This window comes from Onychostruthus taczanowskii, unplaced genomic scaffold (assembly GCF_017590055.1).
Source record: "Onychostruthus taczanowskii isolate IOZ18803 unplaced genomic scaffold, ASM1759005v1 scaffold1, whole genome shotgun sequence".
Lineage (NCBI taxonomy): Eukaryota > Metazoa > Chordata > Aves > Passeriformes > Passeridae > Onychostruthus > Onychostruthus taczanowskii.
Genome location: NW_024496525.1, coordinates 23,789,659 through 23,816,332, shown reverse-complemented (window position 1 = coordinate 23,816,332; position 26,674 = coordinate 23,789,659). Strand labels below are relative to the sequence as shown.

General features: G+C 43.7%; 1 non-coding gene across 1 annotated transcript; it reads left to right on the top strand.

The window, feature by feature from the left end:
* The first annotated feature begins 24,005 nt into the window (after window positions 1–24,005).
* On the top strand, window positions 24,006–24,078 carry TRNAT-UGU. Its single transcript has one exon. It is a non-coding gene; the product is annotated as a tRNA-Thr (tRNA).
* Window positions 24,079–26,674: the final 2,596 nt, after the last annotated feature.

The following is a 26,674-nucleotide window of genomic DNA, read 5'->3' as shown; positions in this document are numbered from 1 at the left end:
TTGACTATATTGTGACCAATCTAAGCTTGCTCGGTTTTGCACCTAGATTCCAGAATGGGTTGAATTACTCCATGGCCACTGTTTTCTGAGCAGGGTTAATATGAAATGTAGTTGCCAAAGCCATGAATGACTGGATCACACCAGCCCCTGTTCCTTTATAGTCCTCCCACCCTATATTCTCAGATCTCTTAGGAGGCACCAAGACATTTAGACAGCTGCATCCCAGTGGAAGGGAGGGACTGACTTTTAGATCTGCAAAATCTGTTCTCTGAGGTCCACATATGCTGGAGAAGACTGAGGAGATTCAGCCCAGCTGATTAGTTTTGCTTAAGGTCACACAACCTCAGTCTTGAGTAAATGTGGATTCCTTACACACATATCTGAATTTATGGTATAGCTAATTTGTGTTTTATTTCTGAAACCCTCAAGAACTCTGTATACAGAGTAGACATCTGGACTCCTAATTTCTCTCCCCCTGTTCATGCCTGCCTCCCCCCTCAGCAGTAATCCCTTTCTTTGCTGCACACAGTAGAAAATGAGCGTGCTGTCCCTCCTGTGCACTGCTGCCAGGCCATTTTACTTAAGCATCCTTCTCTGTTCCCCATGGCAGGGCAGAACGTCCAGTTGGAGCCAGTTGTTGTCTCTAATCTCCGAGCAGAAACACACAGATTACATTCCATTCTGTCACCAGTGTGCAGTGGATAACAGGCATGCTGTCATAGCTGTGTTGCTTCCCCTGGGCTGTGCTGATCACTCTCCTGCTGGCACCAGCTCATTTGCCATCAATGATGTACAGGCTGGGAAAGTCTTCCTTGCCCCCTTTTCCCAATGCTTTGACACATGAGGCTACTCCATTCAGCTCTCTGCAGGAAGCTTTGGTATCATCCTCCTACTCATTCAGGGACATGAGGACATTGCAGTGGATGAGCTGGGCTCTCTGTGTCTTAGGTCACATTTGGGAGTCCCTCCTCTTTAAAGTTTTCCAGTGTTTGACCTTCATGGTAGCTCCCCCAAAGGGTGGAGCAGAAGTTTAAAATGAAACCCAGCTGTCACTAAAGTACTACCTGGCCTGATTGCTCCAAACAGCTTAATTACAAATAAACCAAAATTCCAGAAATGTCTCTTGGGCAATTCCTCCCCCCAGCCTTGTTCTTCCATTAGCAGAGCTGTTTTTAAGACAGGAGATGGAACTATATAACTTTAGATTAGGCAACAGCTCTATGCAATGTCTCCACTGCTAGGGATAGGTGTGGGAGGGGTAGGTGTGTATCCACATGGATATAGGTGGGGGAATACAAGCTACAACCTGCTCAGTTGCTGCATGTTCCACTTGCCTGTATCTATCATGCTGTGGCTGCAAACTCAAAGATGGAGTTACAGCAAGATCTCAGTCTGGGGTAGGTCAAGGGAGTGTGTTAACAGCAGAGTGGATGGATTACCATGGTGATCAAATTGGATCTGCATGTGACTCCTCGCTGGTGGAGAGCTGCAGGCAAGAGGATTTAAGTGCAGGGTGTTCCTTCTACCTGATGCCTGAGGCTTTCAGCTCTCACCATGTTTGGCTGAGGAAGACTCACACCTTGCACAGCCATTGAAACTCTTGCTGCTGGTTTCTGGACTGGGGGTTAGCAGCTGCCTGCACAGGACCTTTTTGCCTGATGTTCATGGTGTCATCAAGTATCCTAATACTGAGGAGGGAATGGGAATTTACTGAGAAGTTGCAAAGTTTTCCAAATATGATGTCTCATTTTGTATTCATGTGCAACTTGCAAGCAGAGGTTAGCAAGAGTGAGGAGAAACACCATGGTTCATGCAGTCATTAAATTAATAAGTACAGGGAAAGGGTGGGCAAAATGGGCTGATTCCCTCACTTAATGTCTCATCATTTGAGAGTTATCTCAAATTATCTATGGCAGGAAGCAAAGAGTGGTAATATTTTACTTCAGCTGTGCTGGCCACTCTGAACGAACTGAATCTAGAGGGCTCTAATTTAGGAATTTAGGCATCATCTCAAGCTCAAGCTGAGGCACAGGCAACCAAAATATTTCTGCAAGGAACAAGCCCACAAATGGGACTTGATGCCCAGCTCTCCCTCACATCATCATTGCACAAGGCTGAACAATTGGTTGGCTTTCTGCATGATAGGATCCAACAGTCCACTTAGTACCAAAACAAATGTCTAACAAAGATTTACTGCTGTGAACACATTTACCAAAGTTGAGGAGGTTGAAATAATGGGCAGCTTACAACCAGTTAACCACATTTATTGTATGGGATCTATTTTATTGTGTTGCTAATTTATGTTGGTCACACCAGATAAAATTTCGTCATAACCAAAGCCCAAGCAACAGAGCAGGCTGCATCCCAGGCTGTGTACTAAACTGCTGTTTGCTTTCTTTCTAAGTCTTTTGTCTTTCTCTCGTTTTCTCTCACTCTCATTCCTTTTTTCCTTTCTTCATGCAGAGAAGAGAAATGATTGCTAATGAATTGCAAGCATGGGGTATGGAAAGATCAGTTAATATGGCCCAAGTATTCAGTAAAACAAATACATTAAAGTGATCAAGTAATAAATGAAAATAGACCCAAAGAGCAGGTTCCACTGAGAAAACATGTGAGAATGTAAATTAGTGTGACTTGATGGAACTTGAAATGTCATAACACAGCAGGGCATATAACACATCAGAGGAAATGTGAAAATTATACTTTTTCCTGAAATCACAGTTTTCAAAAATAAGTGGCTTTTAAATTCCTCTAAAAATATAATAAAGGAATTAGTGTCAAGAAAAAGGTTATTGTTTATCAGGCTGCAGGCTCATGGTGGCTTTTCACAAAATTTGAAACTCTTTTATTTGAACTCTTTTATTTCCCTGACTATACAGTGGGAAAATAAAGATCCAAAAGGCTTTCTACTTGTCTGGTTCCTGTGCTTCCTGATTTTGCACAAGGGATTTTTTAAAGTTATTTGGAGTAAGCGAGTAAATGGCATGATAAGTCCATGTGTTGGAAAAGTCTTTCCTCTCTTTCCATAATGAGAGATTTTTCTGCTGGCCTTGAAGCTGGAATGTAGTCCTCACTGGGATCTGAGAAATTAATTAGAAGGGAAAGGATTCCTCCCCTGTGCCACACCAGAGAGCCAGGAGGTTGTACAAGAACAGGTACAGAGTTTCTTCTTGTACAGAGAAGAAACTCTTTTCTTCTGGCACAGAGCAGATTTCTGTAGGAAGAGCACCAAGACTGCAGGTCTGCAGAGAGACAGAAGTTGCCACACAGCACAGAATTGTTAATTTCCTGCTCTGACTGCAGTGACCTTCTGTGGAAAAGGCAGCCTTGGTCTCTTTCTCTGAGGCTGAATGCTCCATGGGGAGAATGCACTGGATTCTGGCTGAAGATGGGTATCCTGTATGGCAGGTGTCCTAACTGTCCCTGTGCCAGCCACCACCTCTCTTCACTGCTCCAGTTCAGGTGCTTTCCCCCAGGCTATTTCTTGATTTTTTAATTTCCCAGATTCCCTAATCCTCTTAAACAACCCTCAGTTAAATTACTTTTATTCCACAGAAGAGAGTGTCTATAAACAGTTTGGGTTACTAGGGGATAAAAGGTATCCTGATGCAATGCCACCCCAGCTCTTTCCATGCAGAGCTGCAGGAAGGTGGGATGGGGCTGTCCAAAGAGACAAGGCTGGCAGACTGCTGTGTGACAAAGCCTGTTCATAGCAGGTAAATGTGGGGAGGCCTTGTCCCTGGGTATGCAGAAATTGCAGTGGGGAGGAAGGGAAACTCTTTTCCAAAAGAGATGTCCTTTGAAGAAGAGGGTTTCTAATTCCATAAGAATTGGTAGCAGAATATGAAGCAAAACCACAGAAGTAGAGCCCCATCCATTTGCCTGGCTAGTTAAGCTAAGGAAACCAGCTTGTTTTTGCAGTTCTTAGCATGTGTGATCCTTCCAATATCCCTTTTTATTTGCTTATTTATGTGTACCATTGCTGAGGAAGATGATTAAACTTCCCTGTTATGACCCGCATTTGACTCAATATATTATAGTATTACTTTCTACATCCTTCACTACATGTATTTAGACAGGACTTCTGAAATATTTTGCCCGTGTTTCCCACAGGAAGAGTTGGTGGCCTGAGGAAAACCTCTTTTGTCTCAGAAAACCAGGGGAATGCACACAATTTTTACACTTGCCCAGGTAATATTTTGTGGTGCTTGATGCTTGCTGTTATTAGCATGTTTGGTTGTCTTCCTTCTCAGTGAGTCTTTAAGGCATTTGCACTAATCACTGAGGTCATGTAGTATGGTATTGAAGCGCCTCTGTCTAAATTCAGACATAAATTCCAGTTCTTAAAACCAATACAATTAAAGGAGATCTCATTTAAAAACTATTTCAAAAAGTGTCATCCAACTTCATTTTGCAGTCACCTGCCTGTAAAGTAATGAAGAGAATGGATACAAGGAATAGGGATTGTAGGAACAAGCACAGCAGGAAGGTCAGCCTGGGGTTTTTCCTCAGGTGCATGGGCTGGTGTCCATCAGGCCAGATTGTTGAGTACTGGCATATATCATCAGCAAACACCATGCTCCCACTGCAATCTGTACAAAATGGGATGGACTTAAACCTCTTATTTTTCATTCTCCAGCCATATCTCATTCCCCACCACTGTTTCATTTCCTTACACTGGGCCACTCACCACCCCTGATTTGCTAACCTCTGCTATCAGCAGCAACAGTACAAGCAGCTCCCTGTCAGTGCCAGGCTCCTCTCTGGAGCAGATTTTGTAGTGGTAGTATTATACATACCAGAAAGGGAACATCTGCCTCATGCTATTCCTTCCTCCCCCAAGCCAGCTCTCTTATTTCCTCCTACTCCCAATCTTTATTTTTTCAACTTAAATATTTCTTCTGCATATAATTTCCACCCTTTCTGTTTGCTTTTGCTGCTTCTGAGCACTCAGGAATACTCTTTCTTTTGCATGAGAATTCAGCAGTGGGGTTTGGGTTTCCAGTAGCAGCTATTGAGTGCTGCTGTAGTTAAATGAGCAGATCCTTTCCAAAAGGATACAGATCACCTGAGTCGCATTGATCATTATCTTGTGAAATCCTAAAGGATTCTGAAGTGGAAATGAAATTTCCTTTCGGGAAGGGAAACGAAATCTCGCGATTTCAATGGGAATCAATTGGGCAATCTTTGGTCCATGTCTCTGCACTGTACGGCATCCCATGCCTTTTGATGGCTTTGAGTCCGGCGAAGATTTTTTCTTTTTTTTCAGTTTCCATGCCATGTCACTCATATCATGCCCTCAAGGTACTGTCTTGCTCCCTGATTTTTTTCTCCTGCTTTTGCCACATCTCTGAGGTTTCTTTTGGCATCTTTTGGCCCTTTGCACTGTGCCTCAGCTACTCCTGCTCCATTTTCTCGTGCTCTCGAAATTTACCGATTTTTTTTTTTCTTCTTTTCAGTATCCATGCCACGCCTCTGGTATCTTCCCCTCCAAGTTCTGTCTTCCTCCTTTACGTATTCCAATGCCTTTGCAGCTTCCTTCAGGAGAGATTTGGCATCTTTTGGCCCTTTGCACTGTGCCTCAGCTACTCCTGCTCCATTTTCTCGTGCTCTCGAAATTTACCGATTTTTTTTTTTTCTTCTTTTCAGTATCCATGCCATGCCTCTGGTATCTTCCCCTCCAAGTTCTGTCTTCCTCCTTTACGTATTCCAATGCCTTTGCAGCTTCCTTCAGGAGAGATTTGGCATCTTTTGGTCCTTTGCACTGCACCTCATTTAGTCCCAGACCACTTCCTTGCAGTCACTAAATGTCCCAATTTTCCGGGTTTTTTCAGGCGCGCTTCCTTTGCTGGTATCTCCTTTCCAGAGCGTTTCTAAGCCTTTCTTTTCAGGGTCGCGAGATTTCGTTTCCCTTCCCGAAAGGACATGTTTAAATACCTAAATGACTTCCCAGTTGTTTTGACAGCCAGCTTCTTACTTCAACATTCTGCATTAGCATTTGTTATTGGATCTCATAAGTTGGCTGTACCCAGCACTGTTCACAAAGAGGCAGTGGAGAGTGTCTTAGTGCTAGAAAATCTCATTGTTCACAAGAAGTTATAGAAGCTTCCTGGAAGCTGCCAAAGGAGCTATTCCATTTATTATGCTGGCTCATAACATGACCTGCTGTTGTAGTCTGTGCACCTTCTTATGCCTACAGATTTCTTGTGCATGTCTTGAGAGTAAAAGCTTGCAATAAGAATGGTTCTCTCATCACAGAGCTGTACTTCAAGTTGTGAGTAAAAGAAAATCTGAAACATAACCCCCCAAGGACTGTCCAGTTACATGACTCAATTTTCAGCTCACCTACCTGTCTCTGTCACTTGCTTAACCATTCCATAACATTTTGTTTGCAGATTTGTAACTGAATGACAGTGTTCACATTGCTGTGAATGGCAGGTGGCCTGGATTTTCACTGGATGTATAAATTAAACAAAACAATTTAGACAGCCTTCCAAACGCTTCCATTCTTTCTAGAGTAGGTTATGATGTACCTTGTCAGGAGGAAAGTACCAAATTGCATCAGATTTGACCCACCTTTCCAAATAAAGTGTTGAAATGAAGAATAAATATTACATCCTTATGTTAACTACTCAATGCAGATATATATTTTCATAACAGTTGTTGTCATAACCTAGTGACAATTTATTTTAAAAGAATGAGTTCTACTTCAACACCTGTATCTCTCTACACATATCACATATTTACCAACAGGAACTTGGAGATTAAATTATTGATAAAGTGATAAAGAGAGGCAAGAGGCAAAAAGTTATCCTGAATGAAGGCCAGCAAAGCTGTACTGCTGTGCCACCAAAATCTGTTTTCCACATATACCACAGGAAAACTGCTTTTGTCTATTTCCAGATTCTTCCAGTGGTCTCCACTGTATCCTTCCTGTGCCTCATGAATGTAGAATTCTTTATTCATCCTCTGCCTATGTCATTATTGAAATTGTCCTCCTTCTGCTCCCCCAGCCTGTCTGTGACTACAAGTGTCATGCAAACAAAATCTGCTGTTCATCTGTTAGAAGAAAGGGGACCTCTCTGATCAGTAGGAATCTCTTGTCTCTAGCTCATAAGGTCTTTGAGGAATGGCCTGTCACTCAATAGATGTGTACAGCATTTAGCACACAGGGCTGCCCCACTGGGGGCCTGGAGGTGGGACTGCAGTACAAGTGGGAGCAGTGCAGGTTTGTCTTAAAATGATGAACTACACAGCCACGTGGCATCATTTATCACCAGCCCTCAATACAACAAACAAAGCATGGAATATAAGAATTCTTGAAGATGTATATCACTTTTTCTTCCTCCCTTTTTTGTTTTCTTTAGAGGGGAAATTTATACACCACTATGCTAAGTTGAGACTAAGAGTGGGTACCATTTGAAAACAGGGCTGCAGAAAAAGATTTGTTTCAAAATAATAAAATGCTTAAGAAAGCTTCACTAGAGAAGTCTGAAAATTACTTGATGATAATCTGCTCTCAGTCTAGGAAGAGTCAGATGATGCTGATAAAGAAACATTTGAAACTTGGACATTTGTCAGTGGCGTTAGGGTTTTTTAATTAATCAGCTTTCCAAGTGCACTACAATTTATATCTGCATTTGGCATTTAGTCATTGCAGATAGTAAACTGTACTTAGTAATCTTGCCTGCTCCTCATGAATCTTCTTGACAGACAGATGGGAGCTGTACATCTGCCTGAAGCCAAAGAGGTCTTCTCACACATGAGAAAATTTATAATCAAAGCCTGACCAACAAAATGATCCCCCAAAGTCAGTAGCCCCATCATAATAATGCACAGGAGAGCTGGAAAGGGTGGGAAAGAAAGCAAAAGAGCTTGATGGGAAAGAGTATGCAGGGAGGACCAGAACCCACAAAGGGATGGGGAAGGCAGGTCTGAGACCACTGCAAAGGCACAGGGATAAACAAGGCAGTCTCCCATAGACCTGAACGTGCAAATGGCCTTTGTCTCTCACCTCATCTGTCTCCCACAGGGAATAGTCTGGCATTTCATCTCCTGGGTTACTGGGAAGGAGGAGGGCTTGCCAGTGCATGTGTGACTGGGAGCTCCCAGCTACTCCTCACACCTACCACTTGCCCTGCTGCTAAATGCAATATGCTTTGCCATTACCTAGCTGTAATTTGTTAAATCGTTATAAAGAACTTTATCACTATAAAGGAGGGCTTCATCTGCGGAGTTGAAAGGCTTGTTTCAAATGTGAATATTCCACATGAAAGAATTTCTCGTTTCAAACCATTTGCATTTTCCTTGCATGTTATTGATCTGATTGAACAGTTCCCAGATCAAAGGCATGCTGGTAAATGAGCAGTCGAGGTGGCAGTATGCGAAGTGGACAGCTGTTAAGAGAGCAGCTTAAATAATTGCCCAAGGATTTATTGGGTAACATGATTAATGATTATGGAAATATGATGACATGATACCAAAGAGTAGTGTGCAGTGATTGATGGGGAAGTTGGATAAGGCCAAGCTTAGATATCAGAGTATGGGAAACAGTATTATAGCTTGTAATCATTGTATATATGGTGCCTAGTTGTTGAGAAATTTTGATATTTAGTTTTGCCTTCTGATAAGAACTTAAAACTCCAAAGTTGTATGCAATATATGTCTTGCAGTAAGGTAAGAAAAAAACCCCTCCTGCTAACAGTGCATAGTAACAGCAGAATAGATGCAAAGAGACAACCTCATATTTTTAAAAAATCCCCATAAAACTTACTGGAAACTCATGCTGCTGTTTTAATTAACACCTGAGCAAAGTATACATAACACATTAAAGGAGAAAAAGATCCATTAGTAGAATGACAGTAGTTTGCATATAGACAGATTTTTCTCATGTTTTGTTGTTGGTTTTTTTGTTAACCTCAAATTCCAGCGGCCAACGGTAGCATAATGGAGGAGATGGGACCAAATTGCAGGCTTAGAGCTACATCATGGCAAAAATATTGCAAACCCTTGCAGTTCATTCTGTGTTGAAAATTACATAGGATTTCTATTCACTCTGTGCTGGTGAGTGATGCAAACCCTCCTCCTCCTTCAGAAATTTTTGTTTAAGGCTCACAAAAAAAAAAGTAATACTTAAAAAATTAATTAAAAAGTTAGTATAAAATGTGAAACATTAGCAGATATTTTTAGAGGTGAGAGTAGGCAGCAAAATCCTCAGGGTGAAACCCCAGTCCAGGAAAATGGAATGCAAAATTGACTTCAGCTTGGGCAGGATTTCATGCTGGATTTTTTTGGTTTGGTTTGGTTTTAAATTCTATTTCCTATATTGAGTATACGTGAATAGGATTCTACTCTGGATCTGAGACACAATTTCTGTGTGCCAGAAACTTGGCTGCTGTAAGTGATGGGACCTCATTGAAATTTTCAGTTGGGTGGCAGCAGATGACAGCTACTAGACCCAGACTCCAGCTCCTGCCATTAGATAGTTGTGGTATGACAACAATTGTCATGGCTTTGAAGACAGTGATGTGGGTAGAATTGTTTAAATGAAAGCAGCATTGTTCATACTAGACAGTTCTGGAAAGAAATATCCATATTTGAAGCCTGGGAAATGCTGTTAATCTCTTCAGGGATGTGAAACAACAACAGAGATGGTGTAGGATTTGAGAGAGATACCAGGAAGCCTGGTGCTTTAAAGCCATAATCTAGTTTGCAAGCCTCAAGAGTGAGTATTAGTGAGATTACAGTTCTGGTGAAGATTTTTCACAACAGAAGGAGAAAGGTAGAGTTGAATCATCTGTTGGCATTTAGGGACAGATTTATTTGTAAGCCTTAGGTGGGAGACCTGGCACTATTCACACGCAAGATTATGTGACGGGTCAAAGCCCCAGTGTTTAGTTATGGTCATGCTCAAACATCCTGAAATAATGTCTTTATTGAATCCATCACAAATACCATCTGCCCCATCACTCTTTACTGTGAAGCCCACACATCATTTTATGGCACACACAGGCTTCCTCATGAGAGAAAACTGAGATCTCTCTGTAGCACTTTCACACCAGCTAGACTCTACCTGGCCTGAGAGCTGTTTTCAGGCAATCACAAATGATGCTTGCTACAGGGTTCACATACCAGTTCCGTCATTTCAGTATTTCCAGAGTGTAACCTGTAACTACTGTGTGGCAAGGACTGTGTCTGTCCAAGTCTCTTTATGCTGCAGTCATGATGTTAGAACCAGAGAAGTATAATTTACAGCCTTGTGCACACCTGAACCCAAATATGTAATGTCTTTTTATCTTGTTCCAGAGATTTGTTCTGATAGAGTTTCTTGTGAATATCAGACTGCTGGCAATGCACTGGTTTGTTTGGGGTTTTTTAAAATTATATTTATAACCATGATGAAACCTGGTCTAGCCCCAGCTGGCCTCTGCAATGCACCATGGCAAATTCTGTTGTACACTGGGATTCCTGCAGTGGCATTATTTTAAAATGAAAAACACCAAAAAAAAATCCCAAACAAACAAATAATTTAAAGAATTTTTCCCAATCACATTTAAATCAGTAGCAATCTTGTTTGCCTACAATCCTATAGTATTTCTAAATAAATACTTTGGTGACTATTCTCCTGATCACTTTGGTTCTCAGCATTTTCCCAATTCCATGTTGTGCAACCCTACACCGTAGAAGTTAGAAAATCATGTTAATACCGCTGAAAATGTGCAGGGGTCAGCCGAGGGTTTGTGCATCAAGCTGGGGTGGGAATGCTTATGACACCCTTGTTTCAAGAAGGCCTGACTGGCAGCTGCTCCTTCCTTTCTTGCCCTGCACCAAGTCCACAGCTCATTTCTGGCCAGCTCAACTTTCACATTGATTGGCAGCCTCACTGGTATTCCAGGTCCCTGGGGCCTCCCCCACATACCCCAAACAGGCAGTCCTGCTTTCAGATCCCCCTCAACACCAGGAGAGGTGGGGAGATGACTTTGCCCTTGGACTGCTCCCTCTGGTCTCTGGCTGCTCGGTGACTTGGCAGACCAAGCCATTTTGCAGCCTGCCCCTGCTCCTGGCTGAGGTTCTCCCATGAGGAGTCCTTCACACCTTTAATAGGAAATTTTGCTGTCACAGTTGGGATGGCAATACAGAGTATCACCATACAATTTCAGAAAGCTTCAACCCATACACAGTAACACCAGGCCACATCAGAAGGCTTCAAGCATCAGCCCACACAAAGTAACACCACATCTCTACAGAAGGCTGCAAGCATCTGCCCTTCTCATTCTTTAGCCCAACCTTTCATACCCCTCGTGTCCATGCATTGCCCCTGTGTGCCCTCTGCTCCCTTTGTGGTTGGGCAGTGCCCCTGGGCACTCCATGGCTCATTGCTGTCAGTGCTGCTCACCTGCTGCTCACAGCTGAGCCCATGGGGATGAGCTCAGCCACAGTCCCACTCCCAGTTACCACAAACTGTGTACCTACAATTCCCCCCTTTTTTTTTTCTTTTAAATAGATGCTATGTCTACTATATCTCTACAGGGCCTTTGCAGAAGAAATAGTAAAAATGGTACAAGTATATTTTTTGTAGGTTCCACTAACTCTGGAATGCATCCAAGTACTGACCTTGCTTCACTCCTGCAGGACAGGAATTCAGGTAAGAATGAGTGATCAAAACTTTCATCTCTGACTCCAGCTTTAAGCTCAGGTTAACCTGCTCTTGCTGTGTCTGGTTATAGCAATGAAATTATTAGTAAAAATATTAACTGGGCTAATTTGAATCAGTGTAAATGACTGATTAATACTGTAGGCATTATAAGCACCCAGTATCTCCAGCAAGAAATTAATATGGGTTTTTCCCCATGAAGTACACAGGAAATTCACATGGATTATTAATAAAATAGGGAGTATTTGGCACCTTTCAGAAGGTAGTGAGGTTGGTAAAAAGCTCCTTTCACAGAACATGAGATTGATTTGCATTGCAGGAATCAGATTGTGAATGCTTGTTGGCATAATGAACCTGATAGCTTCACACCTACTTCTGATGGAAAGGTGTGCAAAAGCTGCACTTTGCTGGAAGCTGTACCAAGGGACTGAGGACTGAAAAAGTAAATGAGTGTGAAGGTTCAGATCTGGAGAGGAACTAGATTTGCCTGTATGATGCATTCAGAATTGTGCCCAGTTCTGGGCTCCTGATTCGACAGGACAGACATGGACTTACTGTGAGCCCAGCCAAGGGCCATGAAGATGATTCAGGGATTGGAGCACCTTCCATATGAAGGAAGGCTTGGACAGCTAGAACTGTTAAAAGAGAGGCTGGGGGAATCCATTTGGAAACAATCCTCTGCAATGTGCTCTAGGGTAACCCTACTTGAGCAGGGAGGCTAAACCAGATGACCCACTGTGATCCCTTCAACCTGACCTTTCTGTGATTCTGTGATCTTACCAGTCATACAAACACCTGACGGGAAGGAATGAAGACAAAGGAGCCAGACTCTTCTCAGTAGTGCTCAGTGACAGAACAGGAGACCACGGGCACAAGTTAAGCCACATCGAATTCAAACTGAACATAGGACCTTTTTTTTTTTTTTTTTTTTTTGGTATTGTAAGGGTGGTCAAACAGTGGTAAAGGTTTCCCAGAGAGGTCATGAGACTCCATTTATGGAGATCTTTGAAACCCAGCTAGACACGGTCCTGGGCAACTGGTTCCAGATGACCTTGCTTGAGCAGAAGGGTTGGACTAGATGATATCAATAGGCTGCTCCAAACTTCAACCATTCTGTGATTCAAAACCTAATTCAGCTGCTCTTTAAATTCAGCTGGTACATGCCCTGTCATCCTGTGTACATTTGCATCCAACAATCACTTTGCCTCTTGTCTCCTTGCAGTGCTGTCAGTGGAGTGCCAGGAGCCCAAAGTGTGTTTCTCCACACTATGCATGGCACCTCAAAGGTACCTAATTCTTACCTCTGCTGGTGCACAGAAGTGCATCAGTACTGAGAAGCTTCAGAACCTGGATACAGAAGATCACAAACATGGGGTTTACACTGTGTTACGCTCAGGTTTTAGAAGCAGGGATTCTTTTGTTAGCCTGTCCTGATTAAACCTGGTAAATGACCTGAGAACCACTGTAGGGACCAGCTAATTGGGTTCAACATAAACTGCTGCTGTTTTCCATGAAATGCAGCTGGAGAAAGAGTAAGCAGTGGCATGTTATCTCTGCAGTAGCTTAGTCGTTCTCTCTGTCAGGGAATCCAAAAGTTAAATTATTTCCTCAGAGCTATTCAAACCCAAACCTTTTGCTGCCCTAAAGCACCAGCTACAAAACTAGTCTATTGCAAAGTAGAAGCATTCTTCAATTTTCCTGTTGAAATTACTCAAGGTACTCAAAATAATTCATACTTCATTGCATCAGATCTGGAGGATGACAAGCTGGCCTAAAATCGGAAATTTTTGCATGGAGGCACAGCCCTTATCTAAGAGTTTGTCTTGTAAAGCATCTACCTCAAAGTAGACTACAGCCATGTTATAGGGATATTCCTGTGGGAGGCAGGAGCTGTGAGAATACATTCTAACTAGAAAGACCTTGCAGCACCAGGACTGAACCATACTGTTCTGCTAAGCCTTCCCTATTGTGGTGACCATGAACTCTGCATGCAAGGTGTGAATGTTGCAGCAGATGATGAATTCTGCAGCTGCAGGGACTCCACTGTGGAAGGTGCACACTTAAAAGACAGGAATTGCAACAGTAAATGACAAGTGCCTAAAACGCTTGATCATTCTGGATCTTGGCTTTGGTAGCTTTACCTCCAGTATGTTTCCCCAGATCAGAGCTGAGGAACTTCATCAGAGATGCCCATGGAGGAATGAGGGAGGAAATGATATTGCAGTGTGGCATTGCGGTATTTGCTTTTTCAATAGGCTCTAGTCATTAGTGTTGTCACAACCTTGGAAATTCACTCAAAAAAGATATCGGAAGGAAAACCTCTTCCTTCCTGTGCATACAAACGTACACAAGCAGAGTTTTTTGGATGATGCCTTCAGATAAACAGCATCACAAAGCCTCAGTTTCATTTTATCTCCATTTTAGCTCCAGGAAAAAAAAAAATGCTGCTTCTGCCTGCAGCCTAAACAATTCACTTTGCTGCCAAGTGCCATCTCAAAAAGAGGAACAGTATAAACTAATTTCATACCTATTCAGTTCAATAATAGGTATTGTTCTAACTATACCGCTAGTGATAAGAGACAGAACAGCTTATTTGCTATTGCTAAGCAACTGTTAAAACAGTGTGTAAAATTCAGCCAGCTCTAATGGGCTGATAGAAATCAGTGTCTGAAGTTCTTGTTTGCATTAGGAAGTCAACAATAATTGTCCTTCTCTATTAACATGCATTTAATCTGGCTGCATCAGATTCAATCAGGATTCTGTCTTAATGGCGTTTGGAATGGTCTGCTCTCCCTTAGAAAAAATATTTAACCATAATGCATTGACCTGCTTTAATCCTCTTGATTTGTTTTGATGCAGTGATGAGGGTAACAGGAAAAATAAGGTAATATGAAACACTCTGCAGAAATGAAAGCTGATGGTGTGAATGGTACCAAGTGGTAAGGCAGAGTCTGAGGTATTTAGATGTGGTTCCATCAATCACAAGATGGCATTTGAGTCTGAGATGCAAAAACTTCTCAAACCCCCTATACATTTGGAAAAACAGAATCTAGGCAAAGCAGATGTGCATAAAACCATGGGATTTTTTTTTTCCAAGCTTAATTTATGAGTTCAGATTTTAGTAATTTCTGTACATCATTTAGGAGAAGGGACTTTGGGGGCTCTGATCATGCCTTACTGAGATAAGGAATGGGCAAATGAATAAAAGCAAAGGAAGAAATGTTGCACAAGAGGTTCCTGCATTCATAAGCACTGCTTTGTAGCTGCAGAATTATTTCTGTGACCTAAAAGGAGAATGCATTATTATGAGATGATGATACCTCTCCTCAGATGCTCTGTTCCCTGTGTGAAAGTAAAGATGCATGAGTAAGTAACAATGCATAAGCAGAGGGACTGAAGACTGAATGATGCTGGAGCTGGAAATCTGTACTGGTACTCAAGACAGCTCCATTGCTTTTACTGGTACATAAACATATGATTAGCACTTATGCCTGCCAGCAATCCCATCACATTCATCAGAACCACCACTGTTTCCTGTTCAGTAGAAGCTTAAATGCTCTGTTGTCACAAGCTGAGAAAATCAGAACTTTGTTCCATGCAGGTGAAACAACACTGCCTTGCTCAGCCCACTGTGCCTCACACCATGACTTGCAAGAGAGAGATCTTGGTATAACAACAGAAGAATAAGTGCTTTGAAAGACAGACTTCAGCCAGTGCGTGAGTCAGAAAACTAACTTGTCACATAATGATATGAAAATGTGGGGTAAAAAGTTGAGAGCGTCCCTCCGTGAAGCTTACGGCAGTGTCTGAGTCACCACAGGACATGAGAAAGCTGCCGGCAATGGCATGCAAAGCAGGCTGGAGCTGAATTCTCCTGTTATGTAACTCCTACGTTAGCATCTTCTCTGTTCCATATATAAACCCAGAAAACATTAAAAAGCTGTTGCTGAAAGCACTGCTTTTATTTATTCATTTGTATGAGCCAAATGTGACTTAAAATATTACATATTTTCCACACAAGCTTTAGTACAGGACCAGACACTTTCTTTGCCGGAATTGATGAGACCATTTATTTCTGAACTCATTAAAAGGATGTTTGCACCCCCTAGTGTATAAGAATTTGCAAGAAATCAGGTTCTTCTAATAGCATTAGCTAAATGAGGATGTTTAGTATTAAGCCATAATAAAATCCCCCTGCTACAGTCTTAAGTAATTTCAAAGGAAAGAATCATAAAGTCAAAAATCATTTTAGGTGCAATCTCTCATGTCCCTGACCTCAACAACTGTAGGACCTGAAAATGAGTTCTACTGAGTTGGATTTTTATCTCACAGGTAGATATCAGGGACCTACAGTTCAAAAATGAGACTGTACTGAAACCAGAGAATCAAATCCAGACCTTCCTGAGACTCAGGGATGTTGTACCCAGCATCAGCCCGTTAGTGAGGTAATGTCTATAGCTCTGTTTCGCTGAAGGACAGATTTCTTCGGATTGAACTTTACTCCAGTTAACAGAAACTGTGAAAATGAGAGGCAGGCACTTAACTGTTCTCCAAGAACTACTGCCCAAATTGTCACAGGCATGCAGACCTCTCAATTCTAACAGTGGCCCACATCCTGCTGTTTGGAGCTAGGTCTTAAAACACTTCTGAAAAAACTTCTTACACCTGTGGATTCCTTTCTCATTCTTCAGATGTGACTTCACTTACGGTGCTAAACAAGGCAGACCCCGTCCCTGAGATGAACCAAATGAACTTCCCTTGCTGGGACCCGAAATGGCAGTTCAGCTCCCTGTGTCCAGTGTGAGTCTGGAACCTGAGGAAAGCCCAGGTGCTCCTGGAACCAAACCAAACCCAAGTGCTGCCTCCTGGCTGTTGAGTGTGGAAAGGGAATGTGGAATAGGGGCACTTTCTGGTGGACTTGCACTGATTTTTGAAGATTCACTGTGTGACCCAGACCTCTGCAGCATAGCCTGGTAAGTGCTGTTTGCTGCCTGTCACTCGTGTGGGCAGGCTCTGGTCTGACCAAATTACATACACGTGTTCTCAAGAATTCCCCTGCTCAGCCCTGTGCTGAAAACGGGATTTCACCATTTCCCCTGAGGTGTCCAAAACCCAGTCACTGCAGCCTTGGCAAGTGTCTGACAATCAGAAATATAGTACTGCCAAGGAAAAAAAGCAGACTGTTTTCATTATCCAAGCAGAATGAAATGTAAAAAGCAAACAAACTGCATAAATGATGAAGATTATATTAGATTTTTAGATTTACTTTCATTATCTAAGTAGTTTCTTATAATAAATGTATTCCAAAATATGACTTTCAGCCAGTGGTATTTACTATATTAAAACCAGACTGACTTTATCTACTGTACTGTGCTTGTTAGCTCATCCAAGCCACTTTATTCTGTAATTTTAAATTAATTCTTTGGGCTTTCTTTCAAAGAAAAGCAACTTGGCTTTTTGACAGAATAGTCCTTAATAAGTCACAACCAAGAAACTGCCAGGAGCTGCGACGATGACTTCTGTCAGATATTCTTTTCTTCCAGAGAATGGAGTCATCATGATATTAATGAAGAGTTCTTTGTGTAATTTGTGTAAATAAATAAGAGTAATAATGTAATATATAAAAAGAGCCAGCATATCACTGCTAAGGGTTTTTATATATTACATTATTACTTAAAATGTAATTCTTTGGGCCCCCAAAGAATTACATTTTAAGGTTCAGGAGTACCAGTGTGATATAAAGCAGGAAAATGGTATAATGAGTGCAAGTTTTAAAAATTACATGAACAAAAAGAAAATTGTACTGGCATGTGCAGGTGTCAATTTTAAAAGCAGTTCTCCAACCCATATTTTGAAAATTAAATCGATCTGCTTTTACTTGCAAATGCCTTTCTTTTTTGTTTAATTACAAGCCCAGATCTTTCCATAGAAATTAATTTCTTGTTGGAGCCTTTCTTTTTTACTATCATTACCAGATACTCAGTACTGTGATTTTTGTGGGACAAAATTCCAGCAGCTGAAGTTCACAAGCTCTTCATTGTAATTAAGAAAATGCTGGTACCATGTGTCTCATTCCTAAGAACAGAAAGAAAAAGTATTTCCTTCTGCAGATTTCACTGCAGTTGGGCTGTGATTTTACTGCTTGGTTCTGCTTGATTCTTCCAGTGGCTCATGAATATAGGACTGGGGTTCCTGGTCACAGGCTGCAGAAGTGTTGACAGTCAGGCTGAGGTTCAGATGCAGCTTGACTTGGAGATGATGGTCATCACTCTCACAGCTTGTCTGAAATGAGCTGCTGCAGAAGACACTGCAGTTTTGATGCTGCTGGCAATGCAGTAGATGCTGCTATTGACAGTAAGAGACTGCTTGAAGTTTCAACGACTGGCCCAAGTGAACACTTGAATTTTTTTCCCACTGAAATTGTAGCAGGACAATATGGTGGTATTGGTACAGAGTCTGCTACTAGGATATAGAGATCCTATATTTTGACTAGAATAGCCCCAGAGCTCTAAATTAGCCACATAAAAGCAGTGCAGATAGGAATCAAGAAAAACTTCTATTACATATAAAAGGAAGCCTTGTTCAAGCCAGAAAAATCTACCCATCACACCTGTCATTTTTCACAGGAGGATGTCAACATAAAATGTAGGTAGAGAAGTGTGATACACAGCTTTCCAGGGATTCAGCTGAAATCAAACAAAGGAATGGAAGATGTGGTAATTCCCCTGCTCCAAATAGAGAAAATAAAAGAGAAATTTGTAGCTAGGACATGGCTTACCACAAAATATACTGGCTACACTGAAATTCCATATAAACTGAAATGGGCCTTTGTTCTTGGGACTCTGAAAGAGACTGTCACAATTTTCTGGTCTTCCAATAATGCCCAATGTTGGTTAGATAGGAATGTCAGAGTGAGTTGTTTCTACTCCTTACAACATTGCACTGTGTAAAATTAAAGTATAGATGAGACAGATCTCTGCATTGATTATACACCCAGGATTGTCTGAGATCATGCTCAAAATTATGATGTTTTTTTCATTTTTAGGAAACCTCAATCCTACTCTGTTGGTGAGATGATGAATTTAAATTAATAACCTGTTCTTGTCCCTTTTAAATATCTAATATGATATTTTGTATGAATAATAGGGTGTGTATGAATATTGTTCATATTTCCTGCTTCATGAAGGCTGAAGGATTCAAACTTTTGCAAAGATGCAAATACTTGGTCTTATTTTCCAAAAGCCTCGTGCAACTTTTATTCCAAGAGGCATCATCTTAAAGTCTAGGAGAGAAAGCAGTGTGGTTAATGCAGTTTGGCAAGTCAGTGTAATATTCACTGCATTACCTTGATGTGGTTTAATGGAATGAGAAGCATGCACTGTGTGTCAAGGAAAATTACCTGGTGACCCTTGCTGTAGCTTGATGCCTGTTCTTAACTGGATAGCTATGAAATGGTGTGGAAAATCTTATATGAACTCCACTCCTCCTGGCTCTGTCCCATAGGAAACTCATTTCCTATCAGCTTGGCTATAAAAAAAGAAAAGCTTTCTTTGGTGTTTTCATTTGCTACAGTATTATTTCAAACACACAACAGAATTCTCTGTTCAGCCTTCCTCCTAGCATACCCCCCGATGGAAAGATAAACCAATAATGGAAGTGAATACAGAAAAAAATTAAATATAGGGAAATGCAAAAGATACTTATTTTTATTGGGATGAGAAGTTAAGAGACTCTTGCAGTCCCTTTTTGCAGGAAGCAGTCTTGGTCTGCTCTCAGGAAATTCCTTCTTTCCTCAGAAAACAGATTTGCAGAGTGAACTTTTTAGCTGTGTAATATAAGGGAACTGCATTTTACCCCCCTGCATGAATAAATAGGTTAATAGTGAGTGACAGCTAGGAAGTTAATTTAATGTTCTTGAAGGACACTAGATGATATCAAAATCCTCTGCTGATTCACTTCAGAAGAGGCAAGTCCTCTTCCAAGGACCTCACCCCCAACCAAGGGATCAAATTGGTAAGCAGTGTGCAGGGCAGATCATTTTATTCTTTGGCTCATCTGTTCTGACTGCCAGGAAGATTCCCAGTCAGTGTCAGCCCCAGTAAGTGCACACAGAGATGCAACCACCCAGCTTATCACTGAAGAGCTGGTTCTTCCCTTGCTTTGGTGGGGAATGTAGGCAGCTGGTTGGGGCAGATCTCTGGAGTCTCACATGCTGATCCTGTGAACGCATCCCTTTAGACTTGTGCCAGGAAACTTCTTGGGCAGACTTCTGCAGCAGGGCTCCAGCAGGACCCTTCTGCTTTGGTACCTCACTTTCTGTGGGAAAGAGGCAGCGAGTGCCACGTACTGGGAGAATGCAGTGTCACGCACTGCTGCCCCCACCCACGGCCTCGTGCTGCCTTCTCGGCTCAAGGCATGGCGAGCTCAGGAGCAGGATCAGTCCGAGCTCCACGGCACAGGCAGGGCTGGTTAGGTGTGACTGGACCTAGGCTCACAGCTTCCAAGAGCTGGGAAGCTGCACACTGGCACCTCCAACGCAGTAAAGGCTAGCACGCCGCTCGAGCACAGGGATGCTATTCTGGCAGCATGTTGGACTCGTTAGGTGGGAGTGTCAGTGCCTGAAAAAGGTGGAAAACAGTAAAGAGACAGGTGCTCAGTACCTCCTTTTGATGTCTCTGATAACATGAAAGGCAGCCTATGCCACTATTCTGGACAGTGACATCAAGAAAGGAACGGAAATCATTGACCATAGAGGAGATCCCTGCAATTTGGCTGTGCTCCTGATCCACAAAGCTTCTTTTCTGGTTTCTCCCATTAGCCCAGCTGCAATATGGGCAGAGGCAGATTATGTATCAGGCAAAATATTAACGTTCACAGCATTAATGCTTTGGAGCCTTTAAAATGAAGAGCACTAACAGAAAAATCTTTTCAATACTTTCATATAAAATCCCATCATTCTGAACTGACAAAAATAAATGCAGTGAACTTTCAGTGATATTGCGCCATATAAAAAGGTTATTAAAAATGTATTTGAAGGACTAGCTTTGTCAATACTAATGCACTGAAGAAAGGGAGGGCTTCCACTTCAGGCACTGATGTACAGACTTAGTGAGGAAGTGATTACTGCAATAACAGATTCTGGTAGCTATAAGTTGGACAGCACTTTTAGACTTCATATGCAAAGAATCACCTTCAGTTATAAAAAGATGAGCTACTTAGTAATATTGAGGTGAAATAAGAATATGTGTTTAAAGAAATTCTGCCAAGTAGATATTGGTTTGGCTCTGAAAATGTGTTTGAAAGATGGGGTGGGACAGATAAAAGCAGTGTAGAGAAATAGAAAAGTACTGGTAGGAATGTAAATGATTTATTGGTTTATTTGTTGATTCTTATTTCCATAGTAATCAGAAGGGTTTTTAGAGATGATCTGTACATTCCCTAAAGTGATGTGAACATAGCAACAAAGTGCCAGTGCATGAAAGTTTTAAAGCACAATTGCCTCCACTTTGAGAACTGGGTCCACTCTCTTATCTTGAATTCAGACAGCTTGCCATTTGCCACTCATTTTGGACTAAATAACTATTTGATCAAGATTCAGTGTTACTACAATGGGGTTTTGGTTCCTGTCTTCCAAGACCAAATGAAAACCAGTCAATCTTGTTTCATGGATGTAAATGAGCCTAGAACAAAACAGTAACAGAGAGAAAAAGCCAGTATTTCAAACCTTTACATTCAGTCATTTGATTATAAGAGGAGTAAGAATTTATTTTAAATTATAATTGTGTTGTTCTTTTGATAATGCTCCCTCTGAAGAATACAGAAAACACTCTACTCCTCCCATTGGTACATGCTGCCACTTCCAGTTTTGTTCTCCTCAAGTATCACAACTGGTGCATTTCTTCTGGTGTTCGAGGCAAGATGAACACCTGTGACTCCAGGAGTCAGTCCCTGATGAAGTGAGAAGGTAAGTGCCAGCTGTGCTGACAGCTCTCACACAGGTTTTGTACAATCCTGTCCTTCTGAGCCCCAGCTCCTAAGGAAGCTGTATTCTGTATCGCTTTCTTTTCAGTGCACAGTAGTCTCCTTTTCCCAGGTTAACTGAATTAATGAAATGCCCATTAGTTCTTGAGGCCTGTGTGTCTTAAGGATGCAATATTATTTAAATAATAAACCCAGTACGATTGTTCTTGTTCAAAGAGGGTCCCTTTGAACTATAGCTGGCAGCTCCTGCCAGTGGTGAAAGGTCCATCACCATCAGGGCTTTTCTAAAATATTTTCTGGCTGTTCTGCCTTAGCAGTGATGTGAAGTAGCAGAATAACACAACAAATGTTTAAGAGAACAGTATGTAACATGTAACAAGTTTTCATAAATTATATTTTTCATTTGATTTTGGGCTTTTTGGTTGTTTGGGACTTTTAAAAAATAATGCTGAAATATGTTCTGGACTTCTGTGCACTGATACACTTGCATGATAATCTCCAGCAGGGATTTCACTGACTTTTCCAAGTTCATAGATGGGCATGTGGGAACTCAGGCTGAGCATGAAAAGTGGCATGAGGGGAAAAATTGCATGGTGTTTTGCAAGGCAATGGCATTTTCACACCCTGTTTTCCAGGGTGTGACAACTAATCATGACAATATTATCTTAATAGCAAATGATCTGTAGACCTGTAGCTTGCTCCAGTGTAGTGCTCTTAAACTTCCATTGCATTACACATGTGCAAAAAGGACACACACACACACCATCTAGAAAAGCTTTAAAGCTGCCACTGGCAGTCATCACAGTTTTGAAGACACAAAAGTCTGCAACCTGGCTTAATATCAAGCATATCTCAGAGAAGACATATCCCTGAAATAACACAAAAAATAATGTATGATTAATACATACATTTGTAATTTCAACACAAATATCTTGGTCATGATGACTAGAAATACTAGTTACACTTTCTTGTTATTTCCAGAGTAGAGATTTGAGATGAAGTGCTTAGTGGATCCAAACACTTAATCTTCACTGAATATTTTCACAATACTTCAAATATACATGCATGTAATGAGTACCATTCAATGGACAAAATGGACCTGCACCCTGTTGTTCTGTTGATTGTATCTACTAGCCAGCTGCTGCATGGAGCTTTGTTTTATGAGTCAGCAATAATTTTTCAGTGTTTATTTCAAATTTCACTGACATAATTTATTAAAAACTATCAGGGGATTAATGTGAGAAGATACTTTGAAGGAAAGAATCGTTGGGGAGAAATCACATATTTACACATCCTAGTGCCCAGGATACTGCAGACCCTGATGCTGCTGTGGACTTCGAGGTTTATTTCCATAGTGTAACATTCTTTGTTTCAAGATTTTGTTAAGCCAAGCTAGGTTTACGAGCTCCCCCATTGCATCCCTGTCCCATCCGCTGATCCAAGTCTGAATTCTATACGACGAGATGTTAGTACAGAATGAAGACAGGGCCCTGAATATAGCTTTCTGAAAGGCATATGGCTGCAATAATTTTATCTGCATGAAGTTAAAAAAAATGTTCAGGACATTAATAAGTGATCTTGGGATAAGTGACCTCTGGCTAATGTGTGCTATTAGCAGTGATGATACCCAGCACCAGCAGTGGACACCAGCAGTACACTCAGATGGGTCCAACAGCACAGCTGCTGTCCACCTTTTAGCTGTCAGCTGAAGCTTCTGAGCTCTGTAACTTCTGTTAAAGTTGATCTGCAGGCACCAGGTGAGAGAATTACCTAGAAATCCTCTCTAGGGTCCATGCTCAGCGCTGCAAGGCGTCACTCAACAAGTGATGCTCAGAGAGGCCCCGGGCAGCACCTCTGCCCCGCAGCAGCCTTCCTCGCACTTCCTAAGAACACCCAACCTCTGCAGGAAAAAAACACCCTTTGTTACGACAGGGTTTTTTTACTCCTAGCCGGTACAGATCGGGCTGTATGTCACACATTTGCCCACCCGCCCCGTATTTCTCCTCCGGTGGCTTTGCTGGCTCGGCCGGACGTGCTCATTCCAGCAGCTCTGTTTCTTTATTTCCTGCTATTGCAGCGGGCCCACGGACTCTCTTCAGCCCGGGCTCTCCCACGCAGCCGCGGCGGCCGCCGGGCAGCGCCGGGAGCAGCACCCCGGGCGAGAAGCGGGGCATGGCGGCGGGCGGGCTGCCGCGGGAGAGGGCACAGCCAGGGCGGCGGGCGGGCTGCCGCGCCAGGCCGCGGTGCAGGGCGGGCCCTCAGGGGCCAGCGGAGGGCGGGGCCGGCGGCGCGGAGCCCGGGGCGCCCGGCAGGGGGCAGCGGGGAGGTCCCAGACCGGTCTTAGATACAGCCGGGACAATTATAGTACGGTGGCTCCATAGCTCAGTGGTTAGAGCACTGGTCTTGTAAACCAGGGGTCGCGAGTTCGATCCTCGCTGGGGCCTTAGGGTTTTGTTTTTATTTTTTTGTCAGAGTGGCACAGCTTTTGACTGCACCCGCGACCAACGAGCCTGATTTTGGGTATTTTGGTGGTGGCGGACTAGAGCATGCGTGCAGGCTCCGGGGGCTTCCTTGTTAAATGAAAGGCTTTGGAAACATGCCTTCTGTAAAACCTGAATGTTAACATTACCAGCAGTCGCCAAATTAATTCATGGTTGTGCTTCGTGCCGGCAGGGGAGTGGGGGGGAACAATAATCTCTTTGGGAAGCAGCGTGGGAATGGCTGAGTAAATATTTGCACAGCTCATGTCACAATTTCTCTGATGGCAGCTTTGGCAAAATGCTGTTAGGGGTTTAAAAGGAACAAATTGCCCCTGAGTGGAGAATAAGCTGGACAGGATTATCTGAGTCTTCACAGCTTGTCAGGCAAGCCAGGCTGTTGAGTTTATTTCTGTGCTGGAGGCTGGACAGTGGAGGTTCGCCCCTTTCCCCCCGCCTCTTAGGTTATAGAAGGAGCTAGAAAGCTCCACACAAATGGCCTTGAGCGCAACACTTCAAAGATACGCATTTGGGGTTTTTTCAGATACCTTGTCAGCAGGGTGTTTGGTTTCCATCACCGCAAGCACGGCAGCAATCGTTATCGCCGTTATCGCTATCAAATCGTTATCAAAGAGGGCAATTAATACATGCGCTCCGGTGAGGGGGAAGGCGCAGGCCCGCAGCACCCGCGGGGCCCGGCCCAGGCCGCTGCCGCAGGCTGCGCCTCAGCGCGCCGCAGGAGTCGCGAAGGTGCGTGGGCTGCCTCGTAGCACTGCAGCCGGTGTTACACCCTCAGCTCCTATCACAGCTTCTCTCCAGCCTCCTTCCTGCGCTGAGCGGAGATCAAAGCTGTGAGGATAGCATGTATGCGGCTGGATAAGTTGCCATTGCCGTGGTGAGAGGAGCAAGGGGCTGGCAGGCTATTTCTCCCTTATGACTGAAGTTGTGCTATGCCACACATTTGAATTTGCAGTGTTTCGGGGTACTTACACACAGGAGTTTGCATGGAATGACTCGTTGTTTGCTACACTGCCTCCCCACCCCATCTGGGAAAACAGTGCTTGAGCCTAATCTCAGTTTTACCACCTGACTACCATCCTACACAATTCCTTGGTTCAGCAGTCTTCCCAGAGTCCTTGTGACAGATCCATGGAGGTGGTGCTAAAACCCATTCCTTGGGAGGATCTGTTCTCTCCGGGGGATCTGGTCGGGGCTCGGTACAGCATTCCTGCGTTGGCACGGAGCCGGGACTGGCCAGGACCAGCCAGGGCACTCGCGGATCCCTGGGATGGTACAGATGGCCTGCAGAAGTCACACGTGTACTTCAGGAGGCTGCGTGGACTGCTTCGTCTCGCGCAGGATCCTCCGGAACGAAAATGCAGGAGCTCCTCAGGCGCTGTTCCCGGCACAGCCCGGGGCGCCAGTGTCCGGCTGCGGGGGCTTCAGGCACAGGAGGGAAGGCCGTGCACTAAGGCTTGGCTGCAGAGTTCCGCGGAGCACCGTACGGACAGGGCTCAGCTGTTCCCGTTCGCTGGAGCTACCCGTGTGAGCCGCCACGGGTGCTTTCCGGAACGCTCGCTGTGCCCTGCGAGGCGGAGCTGAGCCCCGTGTCAGCCCTGGGCCGGCGCTGCCCCCGCCAGGCTGCCCCGCGGAGCACCGGGCGCTGCCGGGCCCCGCCTTACATAAGCGGCGGAGCGCGGCCGATGCCGCCGGAGGCCTCCAGGGGGAGAGCCAGCTCCTGGGAATGGGAGGGCGGGAGGAAGGGAGGGAAGCCGGCTCCTCCGAGCGGGCGGGGCCGGGCCATGGTGCCGGCGCGGGCTGCCCGCACCGCGGGGCGAACCCTGCGGCTGTGGCGCAGCCTGGCGCCGCCGCCGTCAATGCCGAGTGTTTGCGGGTGCGATCGAATTTTCATTTCCAAAGATGTTTCTTCACAATTAACCAGGCCCTGATAGCGGACTTAGGAGTCCTGGCGGTCGCTCTGCTGCCCGTGCACAGCGCAGAGCGGGAGCCGCGCTCCTGGCCGCAGCCCCGCGGCGGAGCGGGCTGAGCGCTCCGCTCCAGCCTTCCCCTGGGACTGGCCGTGCTGACCATGGCACGAGCCGTCGGTGCCACCTCTCCTGCCTCCAGAGCATCCACGCACAGGCACGAGTGGAAAGCAGGAGATACACCCACGCCTTCCTCCGAGCTCCTCTTCCTTGCTTTCTCCATCCTCCATGGGACACGTATATACCATTCCCTGATCCCAAGGAGTGACCCCAAAATTTCCGTCATCCTCTACATGTGGAGTTACCGGCAATTCATTTCTAGCTATAAAGGAAGCTTTATTAGTAGCTGTTGCTATTGAAGGTGAGAAATGTGTCAAAGCTTTGCTCAGAAACAATGAGGTGACCTTCACTAGGTCCAGTGATGCAGTCATTAGTGATGTCATTAGGAAATATCTGTATGGTTTGTTTCTGCAAGCTGTGGTGAGGAGCCTGGATAGTATTAATTGTGTTTCCATTTTGGACTGCTAGCTGAGCCCCTGAGAATTACCATGGTGTCTGGAAAGACAGATACCTTGCCA